Source organism: Fundulus heteroclitus, unplaced genomic scaffold (genome assembly GCF_011125445.2).
Source record: "Fundulus heteroclitus isolate FHET01 unplaced genomic scaffold, MU-UCD_Fhet_4.1 scaffold_64, whole genome shotgun sequence".
NCBI classification, from domain to species: Eukaryota; Metazoa; Chordata; class Actinopteri; order Cyprinodontiformes; family Fundulidae; genus Fundulus; species Fundulus heteroclitus.
This window is the reverse complement of record NW_023397077.1, coordinates 1,215,884-1,231,668: the sequence shown is the minus strand read 5'-3', so window position 1 is coordinate 1,231,668 and position 15,785 is coordinate 1,215,884. Positions and strand designations below refer to the sequence as shown.

Genomic DNA, 15,785 nt, shown 5'->3' with positions numbered 1-15,785 from the left:
TGTCCTATAGGGGCAAGGTGCTGGTTTTAAACAATCTTATTGCATCACAGCTGTGGCACAAGTTGTCAGTTTTAGACCCACCATCTGGTTTACTTGTAAAAATACAATCAGAGATGGTCAACTTTTTTTTGGAACGGTCGACATTGGGTGCCACAGTCTGTTTTGTTTTTACCAAGAGAGGAGGGGAGTCAGGGCCTTGTCCACCTGGCCAGTAGAACAGCAACGTTTCGTCTACAGTTTATTCAGAAGTTCCTAACAGGATCACCTGTATGGAGAGATGTGGCCAGCTGTATTCTCAGACGTGTTAATTTTCTGGGCCTGGATGCTGCTTTGTTTTTAACTGATTTTAGTCGTTAAAATGTAAAAGGGTTGCCTCAGTTTTATCAAAGTGTTTTTAAATATTGTGCCTTTTTTAAACCACACAGATCAAGAACGCATAATTCTCTGCATTGGCTTTTAGAAGAATCACTAGTGTGTGGAGCAAGACTGGACGTCCACGACAGCACCGTGCCGGGCCTTTCTGAGGCGTTGTCCAGGTCTGGGACGGTGACCCTGCGGCGGCTGGTGGAGGTGGCTGGACCGGATTTTTCCAACGTCCAAGAGGTTGGCTCACTGCTTGGGGTCCGGTCCGCCAGACTGGCACAGCGTTTTCTGGAGCGGATGAAGGAGCAGATGACAGGTGGGGAGAGGCAGCTCCTGCGGCTACACATTATGAAAAAGTGCCTGCCCGACCCGACTGACCCGTTCCCGGACGTGTTCCTATATCCAGATTTTGAGGATGGTAGTGGTCCTTTGATGCAAAGCGTGGTCCCAGGGATGGAATTAGGCAAAACGCACCCAAAAGCACTTTACAAATGTTGAATGAAAATCCTGAACAAGAGAACTCTCCACAGCAGAGCAATCAGTGTGTGGAGTGACAAACTTGGAGGACAAAAACCTCAGTGGAGGACTCTATACAAGCCTCCGATAAAAAAAATGGACTGTTGACCTTCAGTGGAGGATACTCCACGGGGCTATCGCATCAAACTCGTTTTTATCAGTCATCAGTCCTGGGGTTTTAAATGAGTGTCCTTTTTGCAGATTGTCTGAGAGTGTGTTTCATATTTTTATGGATTGCGTATGACTGACTGTATTTTTAAAATTTTTATCGAGCATTTTTACCCTTTTTGGCGTGATTTTTACAAATTCCGTTTTTATCAACGGTGTGCAATACAGTCAAGCCACTACTTTCAAATCCCGGATTTTAAATTATTTAATTGCAGAAGCAAAGATGGCTATTTATTTAACACAAAGAGACAAAATGCAGGCTGGACTTCAACTCGATGTGGTGGCTCTGTGGAAGTGTAACATCAAGGCCAGGGTGAGGTTGGAGTTTTGCTTCCACAGAGCCACAGGGGATTTGAAGGTTTTTTTTACAACTGTGGGGTTTTAAGAGTTTTTTGTGCACCATCTCTCAACAAGAACTAAAATATAACAAGCTGCTAATGTAAACATTTACTATTTCTTGTTGTTTCTTTTTTTACCTGAATTTGTGAAAGTTTACTGTTAAATTATTGTGCAATAAATGATTTGTTAAAAAAAAATCTTCTTCTTCTTCTCTTGTCTGTCTCTCTTCTCTCAGCACTGTCTTCCTCCCTTCATCTGCCATCTCACTCCCCACAGCATACTCTCTCTCACTCTCTTCTTAATTTGACAATAAGTCAGTTTAATGAAATTTTATTTACCGTATTTTTCTGACCATAAAGTGCACTGGATTACTGTGAATTAAAGCGTCTATGTAATGGATAATGCTGGTGAACCTGGTATCCAGCCAAGCACAGAATTACATTTTAAAAGTTTTATTGGAAAGGATGAATAGTGGCAGGTGAGGCAGGTAAGCAGAACCAGACTTGACCAGATGCAGGCTGAACCAGACTTGAGCAGATGCAGGCTGGCAGGATGAGCAGAACAGGCAACGTGGATCGAGGAACCACCATAACGGGCAGAGCGAGTGGCTGGAACTCACTGGGAAACAGACAGACTTGTGCAGCACCCAGCTGGCTGACCACACAGGAACTGGTAGGGGAAGGGCACATCACACTATACGAGACAAGGTGAGATGAGACATTCTGGCAGGGATGAGTTGGCTGAGGCAGGTATATATGGACAGGTGAACTTGTGAGCCGGTTTGATTGTAATTAGTGGCAATAGGTGGAGCTGATCTAGAGCAGATTGGTGGTTGGAGGGAGACTGAGGTGATTGGATGATGGCTTAGAGGGGAAGGCTGATTAAGAAAAGTCCAGAAAAGTTAAAAAGCAAAACAAACAAAAACCTAAGTCATGACAGTCTATGTGTGTCTTTTGTTTTGTTTCTTACCCCCATGTTGTGAACCCCTGACTCCGCCTGCCACTTCTTTGATGTCTGATAATAAAGGCAAATGGACAGAGGTAACCAGCGCAGATGGAGCCGAGACTGTGATGAAAACGGCCTCACGTTTCTGGCTCTTCTGCCCTCTGTCTCTTTGAGAAGAGTCGAAAAACTTGTTTGTGTTGGCTTTCTTTCCAGAATAAAGGGGTTATTAAACTTAACTCTATCAGTAGGGGTTCCCCAAGGGTCCATCCTGGGTTCCTCCTGTTCTAGATCTACATGCTCCCTCTTGCTCAGATAATAAAAAACAACAACATCAGCTACCTTAACTATGCAGACGACACACAGCTTTACATCATAATGTCACCAGGTGACTATGGACCAGTTCAAGCACTGAGTAAATGCCTAGAAGAAATCAATAAAAAAAGTAATAATATTTGGACCAATAGAGGAGAGATCAAAAGTTAGCACACAGCTTCAGTTGCTTCAGCTAAAAACCACTAATCAGGCCCGAAATCTGGGAGTAGTGATGGACTCAGACCTGAACCTCAAAAAGCATCTAAAGACAATTACAAGGTCGGCTTTCTATCACCTGAGGAACATTTCCAGGATTAAAGGACTAATGACTCAGAAGGATCTGGAAAAACTAATCCATGCGTTTATTTTTAGTAGAATAGATCACTGCAGCGGTGTTTTCACAGGTCTGCCTAAAAAGTGGATCAGACAGCTGCAGCTGATCCAGAACGCTGCTGCCCGCGTCCTCACTAAAACTAAGAAAGTAGAGCACATCAGCCCAGTTCTAAAGTCCTTACACTGGCTCCCTGTATCTCAGAGAATAGACTTTAAAATACTTCTGTTAGTCTATAAATCCCTGAATGGCTTAGCTCCTAAATACATCACAGACTTGTTATCAGTGTATCAACCCTCCAGACCACTAAGGTCTTCTGGCTCCAGCCTTCTCTGCATACCTAGAACCAGAACCAAACATGGAGAAGCAGCATTTAGTTCCTATGCTCCACTTATCTGGAACAAACTTCCAGAAAATTGTAAAGGTGAGTTCCTTTAAATCAACATTAAAAACACATTTGTTTAGGATTGCCTTCAACTGTTCTAGTTAACTGAATCACCACTTTTTTGTTCTATTTTCTATCTACATTTTATTCTTACTTGCTTTTATTCTGTTTTATTTTGCTATATTTTAATCATGTAAAGCACTTTGCATTGTCCTTGTACTGAATTGTGCTATATAAATAAATTTGCCTTGCCTTGCCTTGTCTTGAGCTACCTATAAACCTGCTATAGGCTTAGGCTACTGCAGGACATCAGGTCCTATATTTCTCACTCTACTGAGTTCTACTGTTCTCCAGTCTACTGTTCTCCAGTTTTGCATGACTGTTGTCATTACAGCTTTTAACTTTTTGTTCTCTCTCTTTTTCCTTAATAATAGGTACACCTGGTCTAGCGTTCTGTTAGATGTGGCATCATCCAGGGAAGACTGATCACCCGCTACTACCCGTTACTACCATCTAATGTAGAACAGATTACTGGATCAATGTGTGCTTCTGTGCTTTTTTGTTTCTCTTGTTGTGTCTCTGCTCTGTCTTCTGTAACCCCAGTCGGTCGAGGCAGATGACCGTTCACACTGAGCCCGGTTCTGCTGGAGGTTTTTCCTTCCTGTTAATGGGGAGTTTTTTTCCCCCACTGCCGCTTCATGCTTGATCAGTACGAGGGATTGCTTCAAAGCCATGGCTCTACGCTTCTTCAGGAGGGAATGCTGCTCGTGAAGACTTTGATGCAATCAACTAGTTCCCTTATATAGGAATCTGTATAATTTGATCCAATGTGTATAATCTGATTGATTTTGACTTTGTAAAGTGCCTTGAGATGACATGTTTCATGAATTGGTGCCATATAAATAAAATGTAATTGAATTGAATTCAATAGCTTAAAGCATGGCTTGGGGCTGATCATTTAAAATATTCTAGGGGGCACTAGAGAGATATTGGGTCACGCCCACCAAGGTTTGTTATGGATTCCTGTCGGGGGTGGATAAGGATTCATCCAAGTGAGTTTTAAGCAGCTCGGCCCAAAACTGTGAAATTCAGAGCCAAACGTATGGCAGCGGCATTTGAGGAGACTTCGCCATGCCGCCACGCCACCCTGCTCCATCGAATCCACTTGGGGCTGGAATCCACAACACACCAACATGTCTTCTGTCTATGGACACAGTTTCATGTTGAGTAGCTCAGAGGGGTAACATAGCGACCGTTTACAGCAAAACATGACACTTCCTGTTGTCAGGGGGCGTGGCCTAAATTATGTCATCATTTGATCATTGGTTATTGTAGAAGATCCGATGATGATCAATCATGGAAAGTTTGTTGCCCTTGTGTGTTTCTGTGTAGGAGATATAACACTTTTTTTGTGGCGAATAGGTGAACTTTGACCCCTCCTAACGCCCCTTCAGCATGCTCAAAAACTCACCGTTTTGATAACTTTTAATTGGCCATGCCTTATGATCAGACTGCCCGAGTTTTAAGCTGCTCGCTCAAAATCTCTACGAGGAGTTTTATCAAATACCAATGCTATAAACGTCAAAAATTGGGTCAAAATCAGACCTTCAATCTAAAATGGCCAACTTCCTGTGATACTTGCACTATGACATTAATTGTAAATTCTGAGCGTCTTGGTGAGCTCTACAACTGCACCAAATCTCATGTCTCTACGATGAAGTAAGTGAATAGCAAAGGGTCCTTTGAAAATTGCTAGGTGGCGCCGTTGAGGCATTTTTCTTTAGATTTTTGTGACGACCTTAAAATACAACATTTTTTAACAGTCTTCATGCATCCGCCAAGTTTGGTGAGTTTTTGAATATGAGAAAGCCCCCAAAAAGGCCCCTCTGAAGGGTGGCAGATTAATAATAATAATAATTTACAATACAGATACAATAGGCCTTCGCAGCGCTTAGCTGCTCGGGCCTAATAATAATAATAATTATAACTACAGATACAATAGGCCTTCGCAACGCTTCGCTGCTCGGGCCTAAAGCCGCAAGCGGCATCGAGCGGCCCTCGCAGCCAAGCGCCGCTCCGGCCTATTGGCCACCGCTGGAATTCGGGCACCACCGGCTGCCCACCACCTCAGATGCTCTCACGCATTTTCCCCACTCGTCCACTGGCCGATTCACACTAAGGTGTTCGGCAGCGCTCCCCCACGACTCACAAAAAATCTGGTGCAGATCGCTCGATGCAGTGAGGAGACACAGCCATTGAATAATGATAATGCATTTGGCCACCGGACCGGACCGAATCGTTCGGCGGGCCGGATTCGGCCCGTGGGCCATACATTTGACACCCCTGGTTTCAAATGCACATCCTCCCCAACCCAGAGAAGGCACTCTACCCTTTTCCGGCTCAAGACCATGGTCTCGGATTTGGAGGCACTGATTCTCATTCCGGCCGCTTCGCACTCGGCTGCAAACCGCTCCAGTGAGAGCTGTAGATCACCCCCTGATGAAGCCAATAGGACCACGTCATCCGTGAATAGCAGAGACGCAATCCTAAGGCCACCAAAACGCATCCCCTCAACACCTTGGCTGCGCCTAGAAATTCCCTTGGACTCTGCCAAGGGAAACCTTGGCAGAGTCCAACCCTCACTGGAAACGAGTCCGACATACTGCTGGCAATGCAGACCAGGCTCTGACATCGGTCATACAGAGACCTAACAGCCCTTCTTAGAGGGCCCGGTACGTCATACTCCCAGAGTACGTCCCACAGGACCCCCCGAGGGACACGGTCGAATGCCTTCTCCAGATCCACAAAACATATGGAGACTGGTTGGGCAAACTCCCATGCCCCCTCCAGGATCCTGCTGAGGGTGTAGAGCTGATCCAGTGTTCCACGGCCAGGACAAAAACCACACTGCTCTTCCTGAATTCGAGATTTGACTATCCGACAGACCCTCCTTTTCAGAACCCCAGAATAGACCTTACCAGGGAGGCTTAAGAGTGTGATTCTTCTGTAGTTGGAACACACCCTCCGGTCCCCCTTTTTAAATAGGGGGACCACCACCCCAGACTGCCAGTCCAGGGGAACTGCCCCCGATGTCCACGCAATGTTGCAGAGTCGCAATAACCAACACAGCCCCACAACATCCAGAGCCTTAAGGTACTCAGGGCAAATCTCATCCACCCCCAGGGCCTTGCCACCAAGGAGCTTTTGAACCACCTCGGGGACCTCAGCACCAGAGATGGGAAAACCCGACACAGAGTCCCCAGGCTCTGCCTCCTCAATGGAAGACGTGTTGTTGGGATTAAGGAGGTCTTCGAAGTATTTCGCCCACTGACACTCAACATCCCGAGTCGAGGTCAGCAGCACACCACCCCCACTATAAACAGTGTTGGTACTGCTTCCCACTTCTGAGACACCGGATAGTGGACCAGAATCACCTTGAAGCCGCACAGAAGTATTTCTCCATTGCCTCTCCGAACTCTTCCCACGCCTGAGTTTTTGCATCAGCGACCAGCTGAGCCGCCTGCTGCTTTGACTGCCGGTACACATCAGATGCTTCTGGAGTCCCACAGGCCAATAAAGCCTGATAGGACTCCTTCTTCGGCTTGACAGCTTCCCTCACCGCTGGTGTCCACCAGCGTGTTCAAGGATTGCTGCAGTGACATGGAATAACCTTGCAGCCACAGCTCTGACTAGCTGCCTCAACAATAGAGGCACCTACCAGGTCTGACCAGCTTCCTCCCCCACCATTGGAGCCAACTCACCACCAGTTAGTGGTCACTGGAGAGCTCCGCCCCTGTCTTCACCAGAGTGTCCAAGACATGCGGCCGCAGGTCAGATGAAACAACAACTACTCTCCTGCGGCCAGGCCAAGCTGAGAGGAAAGATTATCTGAAGTTACCCAATGCAACCTGCACAGGCCCTCACAAGAAGCAGCTACGGCAGGGAAACCGAGAGGAGAACCCCCCCCCCTTTACAGGCCACGCTGAAACCCGCGTGAAGGACCCCGGAGCCACCTCCTCAAAACCAGACTTCGAGCTAGCCGCCTGCTTGCTGCTGAGATAACCAGCTTTACCTTAAAGTAATTCATTCCAACTAGACACCCGTTGCCACAACCAGAGACAATGGGAGAGGTCTGGCAGAGAAATAAACAGGGAAAATTTTGAATAGTTTACTTAATGAGGCTGATGAGGCTTAAACAAAGGAAAGCCTCAGGATCGGATGGCATCCCCCCCCAGACTGCTGAGGACCTGTGCAGATGAGCTCTGTGAGGTCCTCAGCTACATCTACAACCTGAGCCTCAGCCTGGGGGTGGTGCCCACCCTGTGGAAGACCTCCTGTGTGGTACCGGTTCCCAAAACACCGCACGCTAGGAAACCGGCCCACTTCAGACCAGTCAACCTGACCTCCCACCTGATGTAGACCATGGAGCGCCTCATCCTAGCACACCTACGCACCATGGTGAGCCCCACCATGGACACGCTGCAGTTTGCCTACTGGCCCAACATCGGAGTAGAGGAAGCCATCATTTACCTGCTGCAGCGGGCGCTCACCCACCTGGAGACCACCGGGAGCGCTGTGAGAGTCATGTTCTTTGACTTCTCCAGCGCTTTCAACACTATCAGACCGGTGCTGCTGAGGGAGAAGCTGGAGGACGCTGGAGTGGACAAACATCTTCCTGACTGGACCATTGACTACCTCACTGACCGCCCTCAGCATGTGCGGCTGCACGGCTGTCAGTCAGAGGTGGCACTCTGCAGCACCGGGGCCCCCCAGGGCACCGTTCTGTCTCCATTCTTTTTCACCCTCTACACCTCGGACTTTACTTACAACATGGACAGCTGCCATCTTCAGAAGTTCTCTGATGACTCGGCCATTGTGGGCTGTGTGTCTGAGGGGAACGAGTTGGAGTACTGGTCGGTCATCATGGACTTTGTGGACTGGTGTGAGAAAAAACATCAGTGTTTAAACACCAGCAAAACCAAGGAGATGATGATCGACTTCAGGAGAAGACCCCCACCTCACTCCCCCGTGAACATCCAGGGGCAGGACATAGAAACTGTGGAGAGTTTCAAATACCTGGGTGTTCACGTCAACAATAAACTGGACTGGACTCATAACACAGATGCTCTGTATAATAAGTGCCAGAGCCGCCTCCACCTCCTGGGGAGGCTGAGGTCCTTTGGAGTGAACAGGCCCCTGCTTAAGACCTTTTATGACTCTGTGGTGGCCTCTGCCCTCCTCTACGCTGTATATATATATATATATATATTAGGGCTGGGCAACGATTAAAATATTTAATCACGATTAATCGCCCTGATTAATCGCGATTAATCGCGATTAATCATATCATACATACATATCATCGCGTTGTATTTACAAACTCCAAGAATGAATTCAAAAGTAGTGTAAAGAGCACTTTTATTTTAATGTTCTGCTGCCATATGAACAAAAGTGTTGTAACATTTGTAGCACTTATTTTATACTGGATATTTTCAACCCATCTATTGAATTTAGTGCACTAGTTGATCTTTTATTCATAAGAGAACAGCAAGCACTGCAGCCAAAATATGGCCTTTTTTGACCTGCTGTATATTAGCCAGTCCCTAAGCTTGATGTATCATGAAACTGTTGACCTTTTGGGTTTTGTGGTTTTTATTTTATTATTACAATTAAATAATAATAATAATAATAACAATGTTATGTTCAGTGTTTTTTCGCTAATCCACCTCTTATATATTTCAATCCTTATGTAATTTTGTCTGTGTTGTGTGCACCTGCCTGTTGCTTTAATCCTATAAATTTCCCCGTCGTGGGATAAAAAAAGGATTAGCTAATGTTATCTTATCTTAAATAACACTTTTTAATATATGTACTGGGTTCTTTCAAGGTCTTAATTACATGTTATGTGTGGGCTCCAGTAACATCCATCCATCCAGCCATCCATCCATCCATCCTTCCATCCATCCATCCATCCATCCATCCACTGATCTACCTGGATGTTCCCTGGAGGACTGAAACGCCTCAGTCAGAGACGTCTGTGGGTCTGTCGGGGCAATGAGAGAAGTTTCGTCTCCTCTCTCCGTTTCTGGGGCTCGACGTTTTCATGTTTTTTCACGTGCTTAGATAAATTTGTTGTGTTTCCACTGAAATGAACCGGCTTTTTACAAAACATACAGCTTGATTTCATTTACGGTATTAAAATAAAGCCAAAAGGTGCTACTTCCCCTGTTCATGTTTTTTCGCTGCTGCGGTCTCTCTCAGCTGTTTGTTTGTTAAGTTAGTGTGAGAGCTGAGTGGGCGGGCCAGGCTGAGCCTGCGTGCTGATTGGCTGGCGCCGCTGAGCCATGTACGAGAGGGGAGGGGGAGCGGGAGAGTGCTGCCGTGAGACAGCGCGCTGCAGTCAGCGCGCCTGCTGACTGACACTGACTGAAAGCATGTGAGCAACATGCGTTAATGCGCGATAAAATAAATATCGCCGTTAATAGTCTAATGAATTAACGCGAAATTAACGCATTAACTTGCCCAGCCCTAGTATGTATGTATGTATGTATGTATATATATATATATATATATATATATATGTATATATGTATGTACGTATATATATATATATATATATATATATATATATATATATATATATATATATATATATATATATATATATATATATATATATTAGGGCTGGGCAAGTTAACGCGTTAATTTCGCGTTAATTCAGAAGGTTCAGAAGGTTTAGATGAAGCTAAGATTTTAGATAGCTCAGAAAGCTCTACTGCTTCTAAACAGTTCCTACTTAGATTGCTGGTCAGTTCGTTTTACAAAGATAGCAGTGCTGAGTGTTTGGGATTGAACTGATGTCATAATTGGCTATCAACATGTTCAAATGACCGCCTACTTCATAATGTTTAGGCTTGAGGTTTGAGGATTTTATTTGTTAGGGTATCAGTGTTAAAGAGCTAGTGAAAACATTGGCTTCTAAAGCATTTGCAAAATAAAATGTAGTTTATGCGTCAGGGTACAGCAGAGACTGGGCGCTGCCGTTTTTTTCATCCTTCTCCACAGGTAGTTGCTGATGAGCAAGGAGCCGCCGCTCGCAGGTGTTTGGCGTTTCACCATCACTGAGGAGGGTTCTTAGGCAGGCAGCTGTCACTTCATTGCCAGAGTGTCAGCCTTATGTGGTAGGACTCAGTAGGCCAGCGTCTCTCCTTTCTTAGAGAAACGTTTTATCACCGTTTCCCTGTCTCCCAGGTTGTTCCGCTTAGGAGAACCTCCCCGAGTTCTCAAGCCTTGATCGAGCTGGCCAGCCTTCGGCCCGCTCTGCAAGTCTCAGAAAATTCCCACAAAGACCTCCGATTGATCCCACAAGCCCAGCGCCGACCAGCTGACAGCCTCCCAGCCGCCGCCTCGCTGCGTGCACGACCGCACTGCTTGCCCTCCTCGCATCTGACTCTCCACCTTACAGCCTCCACTCCGATCACCTGAACTCATCTGGCATCCTTCCCCTGCTGCTGGCATGGCAGCCTCCCAGCTTTGGGTGTCCCGCAGCTTCTGCTCACTCTCCCCCAGGCGAATCATTCATATACAGCCACGGTAAGGGTCTCACCACCTACTCCTCCTGGTCTTACTCCGGTGTACTCACGTCTCTCTCCGTTTCAGATCGTCACCATCCTTGCATCGCTCCCTGACGCTCAGAGGGTTCTCTGCGCGTTCAACCTCTGATTAAAAATAAATCACTTTAAAACTTGGATTTCTGCCTCCTTAGTGTGTTCTGCATGTGGGTAAAAAAACTCAGTACCATGACAATATCATAAACATTTTTATTTCTAATCAACAGATTGAGCACCTTTTCAAGATAAGTAAAAGTCTGATCTCTTGTTCATTGATGCTGCAGGGATTAAGGTAAGGTCATTCAAGTTTGGGTAGTATTCTGTCAGCACACCACCTCTTCCTTTATGTAATGGTAAGTACATTATTCTAAACCATAACAGTTTGGATAAGTGCATCAGGAAGGTAAGTAGAAAAATATGGACAGTTTATAGTTGTCACTACAAACTATCCATATTTTATATAAATAGTGTGACATGAAGGACTGTAATATATATATTAAAAATAACTGTTCCTTTAACTTTGTGAAAAAGGTGCAGTTTGCCGTGGCCAAAGGTCTGAGTGGATAGTCCTGCACAGATAAGCAGCGTCATCCCCAAAAGGTTGAATGATAGATGTTTCCTGCACCACAAAGAATTAAATGGCCTACAAATATGCCAAAAGTGAAATGTTTAAACTTAGCAATGTTTTACCATTATAAAAGTGAAATGTAATTACATTTAATGTAAACAAATTAAATAATTTAAAACATTTAATTAATGAAATACTGTATCTTCTTGCCAGTTTATGTACATAAGATACACTTTAGTTCTTTACGTGTGCTTAGGAGAACATTCACCTGATCAAAATATGAATAAATGTAAATTACAGTAGTCAGAAAAATAGATTTAAAAAAATAATACACATTTTAGTTGGACACAACTTTTGTATATGTAAACTGTTAAACGGTCTGAAAATAAGGATATACAATACTTGAAAAGTTATTAAAAAAGGAAAAGTAATCCTAAACTGTAAATCATTAAGGTACTAAACAAAGAAAGATTTAAAGGCTGAGATCCAAAACACATGCTTATGTATTATAACTCCACTGGCTTATAGTAAAATCTAACTAATCAGCAGTGCAGAATAGATACCTAGAAAAATAAAATGTTAAAGACAAATGTTTACAAATGAAAGTGCAATCAAGGCACTGCAAGGCTGTCAAATTATTATTTACAAATCTTAAGCTTCAGTGCAAATCAGGATCTTTTTGACATGTAAACTTCCTTGCTTAATCAGCATCATTGTGGATGATTTCCCCCTGCATGTTCACAAGGGCTGCACAGATTCTAACGATGCCAAGTTGATGGGTACAGTCTTGGAGATTATTTTGAAAATTTTGAGACCTCTGATAACTGTTTCCACATGTATGTGGATATATGCAATTCTCCTTGTGGCAGTTACATCCTCATCAGACAACTGCTCTCCTTTATGACTGAATGCTGGTAGAACAAAGTTAAATCTCTCAAACAGCAGATTCCGATGGTAAAGCCTCTGTCTCCCATCACTTCATCACCAGGACGAAGATACTCCAAGAAGCCAGTGTTTTCCCTGCCACATACATTCTCTTATTTTCTCCTAATATGTAGGTGTGTTCCATCAGTGCCTGTAGTGTCAGCATCTTTTTTTTTATAGGTGACTCTGACTATGGAGCGGTCTGGTCATGCATCTGCTTCACAGTGCCTGTCATCTGACAAACACAAGACCACATAAGCCCACAATCAGCTTAGCAAACAACATAAAACATATCAAGACTACTTAAAACTACGTTAACACCAAGCTAATAGAGCACCACCTGCATCATTACTCATACTCATTCAAATATTCATATCACACACATTCCTTCCAATTAAAAAAAAAAACCCTGTGCTAGTATCTGAGTTGCCATTTGAAAGGTTATGCAGTCAAACTCTAACAGCAAAATGTTGGGTTTTTCAGCCTATCATAAGAGAATAAATGGGTTTTCCTTTTTAAAGTCAGATTTTCACCATGTTATACATTCGTACAAGTCACAGTTACAAACTAAATATTTAATCAGCTAAATGTTTAGTTTGTAAAATATATATTAAGTTCTAAACCAAGAATTTAGTTTTCAAACTTAATGTTTAGCTACACATTAAATGTTTAGTTTACAAATTAAATGTTTACTTTGGAGCTAAATATTTAGCTTGCTAATTAAATATTTTACTTGGAACTGTGATTTTTATTTACAAATTCATGAATAACAAAAATATGAAAAACGAACCCTGCCTTTTATCCCTTATGACAGTCTAAATATATTTTGATGTAAATCTTTTATTGTATATATTTACAAACGGAACCCCATAGACCTACTAGCAGGGATGAAAAATATACAGATAATAATGTACAGGGAAAACAAACCTAAAAGACTGCTGGCCTCATGTGACAGCATAGTAGTATCAAGAGGGACACAGACTAAGGAATTTGATTTAAAGTTGTTCTTCTGTTGGTCTTTTGTCAACGAAATGAAAAGAACAAAGACACGCTTGCTTCGGTGGTTTCTTCAAATTTAAAGCTTTTAACCACAAGCGAAGTGATTTTTAATTCTTTGGCTGGGGGTGAAGGCCGTAGGGCACCTTGCATCTGCAGCTGTTGTACACGGTCGATGACTAAAACACTCCTGCTGCACATAAACATTTCTTTTATACCAGTTATTATGACAACTTCTAACTGTACAAACTATCCCAGTCTTCCTTGAAGTCATAATAACAAGTAATTTGATACAAAGTCTTGTTGCATTAGATGCTTTTCAGATAGCTAGCCAGTGACAGAAAGTGACAGAAAGTCTCGCACAAAAATAACCTCAACTCACTGTGTCCATATTTCCGCTGAAATTAAGGTGGATAAAGACTGTGTGGTTCAAAAGGTTGTTCTCCACAGCCACAGATCAAACCAGTATTGTGTGTGTGTGTGTGTGTGTGTGGCAGAGGGCAGAGCTGCTGCTGCCACTGCAGCCTTCTTGCTGCAGAGGGGATGCTTAAAGGCAGGGTGGATGAAGCGCATCCACCAGGGATGAAAATCAATGCCTCCAAATCCGAGACCATAGTCTTAAACCGGAAAAGGGTAGAGTGCCTCCTCCGGGTTGGGGAGGATGTAATGCCCCTAGTGGAGGAGTTCAAGTATCTTTGGGTCTTGCTCACGAATGAGGGGAAGATGGAGCGGGAGATCGATAGGCGAATTGGTGCTTCGTATGCTGTGAAGCGGGCGCTGTACCGATCTGTTGTGGTGAAGAGAGAGCTGAGCCAAAAGGCAAAGCTCTCGATTTATGTTCCTACCCTCATCTATGGTCACGAGCTTTGGGTCGTGACCGAAGTTTTCTCCGTAGTGTGTCTGGGCTCTCCCTTAGAGATAGGGTGAGGAGCTGAGTCATCCGAGGAGGACTCAGAGTAGAGCCGCTGCTCCTCCACGTGGGGAGGAGCCAGTTGAGGTGGCTCGGGCATCTGGTCAGGATGCCTCCTGGATGCCTCCCTGGTTAGGCGTTCCGGGCACGTCCCACCGGGAGGAGGCCCAGAGGGAGACCCAGGACACACTGGAGGGACTATGTCACTTGGCTGGCCTGGGAACGCCTTGGGATTTCCCCGGAGGAGCTGGCCCAAGTGGCTGGGGAGAGGGATGTCTGGGCCTCCCTACTGAAGCTGCTACCCCCGCGACCCGACCCTGGATAAGTGGAAGAAAACGGACGGACGGACGGATGAAGCGCTAGCACCAAGTACCCCTGACCGCAGAACGTAGATCGTTGAGCCATGCCCCGATCTGCTTTCTGCAGTCAGGGGCTACTCACAAGCACCAGACTCTGGGCGCCTGCTAAGTGGGGACACCACTTCGCCCCCCTCCCTCCCTCCACTCTCTCCGTCTCTCTCTCTCTCCTGTGCACGTGCGCGCATGCACGCGCACACACACACACACACACACACACACACACACACACACACACACACACACACACACACACACTTGTTTAATGGACATAGTGAGGACCCTACCCCAAATCATAGGTCCAGTGGATTACTTTGTCCTTAAAATAATTCAACACATTCTTACATTACTTATATGTTTTGTGTTGTGTTTTTATTTATAATGATTTCTTTACATTTTTATTCTACCATTTCTCAATATATTACTTCAGAGAACGAGGAGACCAGAGCCCCAGATGTCCAAAAGGGCCCAACAAGGACCAACACTGGTATAACTGCATCACCCATCTCAGGAAACCCCCCAGCAGCCACAGTGCAGAAGCCTCAGGCTCCACCAGCAGCCTGCTATGCCAGGGAGAGATCCAGGGACAAACCCGACAGAGTTGGAGGGCTCAGGCCCCTGCAAAGCGGCCACCAGGAGTGAGCTAGCACATACCTGAGTACCAAGCACAGAGAACCACCAACAACCAGCGGGTCAAGGTGCAAAAGCTACTGGCAAGGAGCCTTGTGGGGAGATGGGGCCCATGCTTAGTGGAGACCTGAGATGTCCCAGTTTAAAACCCAACCAGACAAAAAACAAGCACACAGCTGTAGGCATGCAGTCACTCATTCACATCATAATTTCCCACATATGTGAATGCTTATAACCATAAACTCAATCTAATAATACACAAGAGTATTGCACACATTTGCACCCATGACACACACCCTATACCCCCAGGTCCAGGTACTGATACCCCATAGGGTCTTCCAAACCAGGAAGGTGATTCCCTTGACCCCCATGGAGGAGAGCAGACTGTGAGCCATAAGCTGAGACCAGGGTCGAGCACTGCTCCAACCTAGC

At 44.9% G+C, this 15,785-nt stretch overlaps 1 protein-coding gene across 2 annotated transcripts in view; it reads left to right on the top strand.

Annotated features, from left to right (window-relative positions):
- syk (spleen tyrosine kinase) overlaps positions 1-15,785 on the top strand; it is a 150,345-nt gene that overhangs the window by 55,641 nt on the left and 78,919 nt on the right. The gene's annotated exons all lie outside the window — the stretch shown is intronic.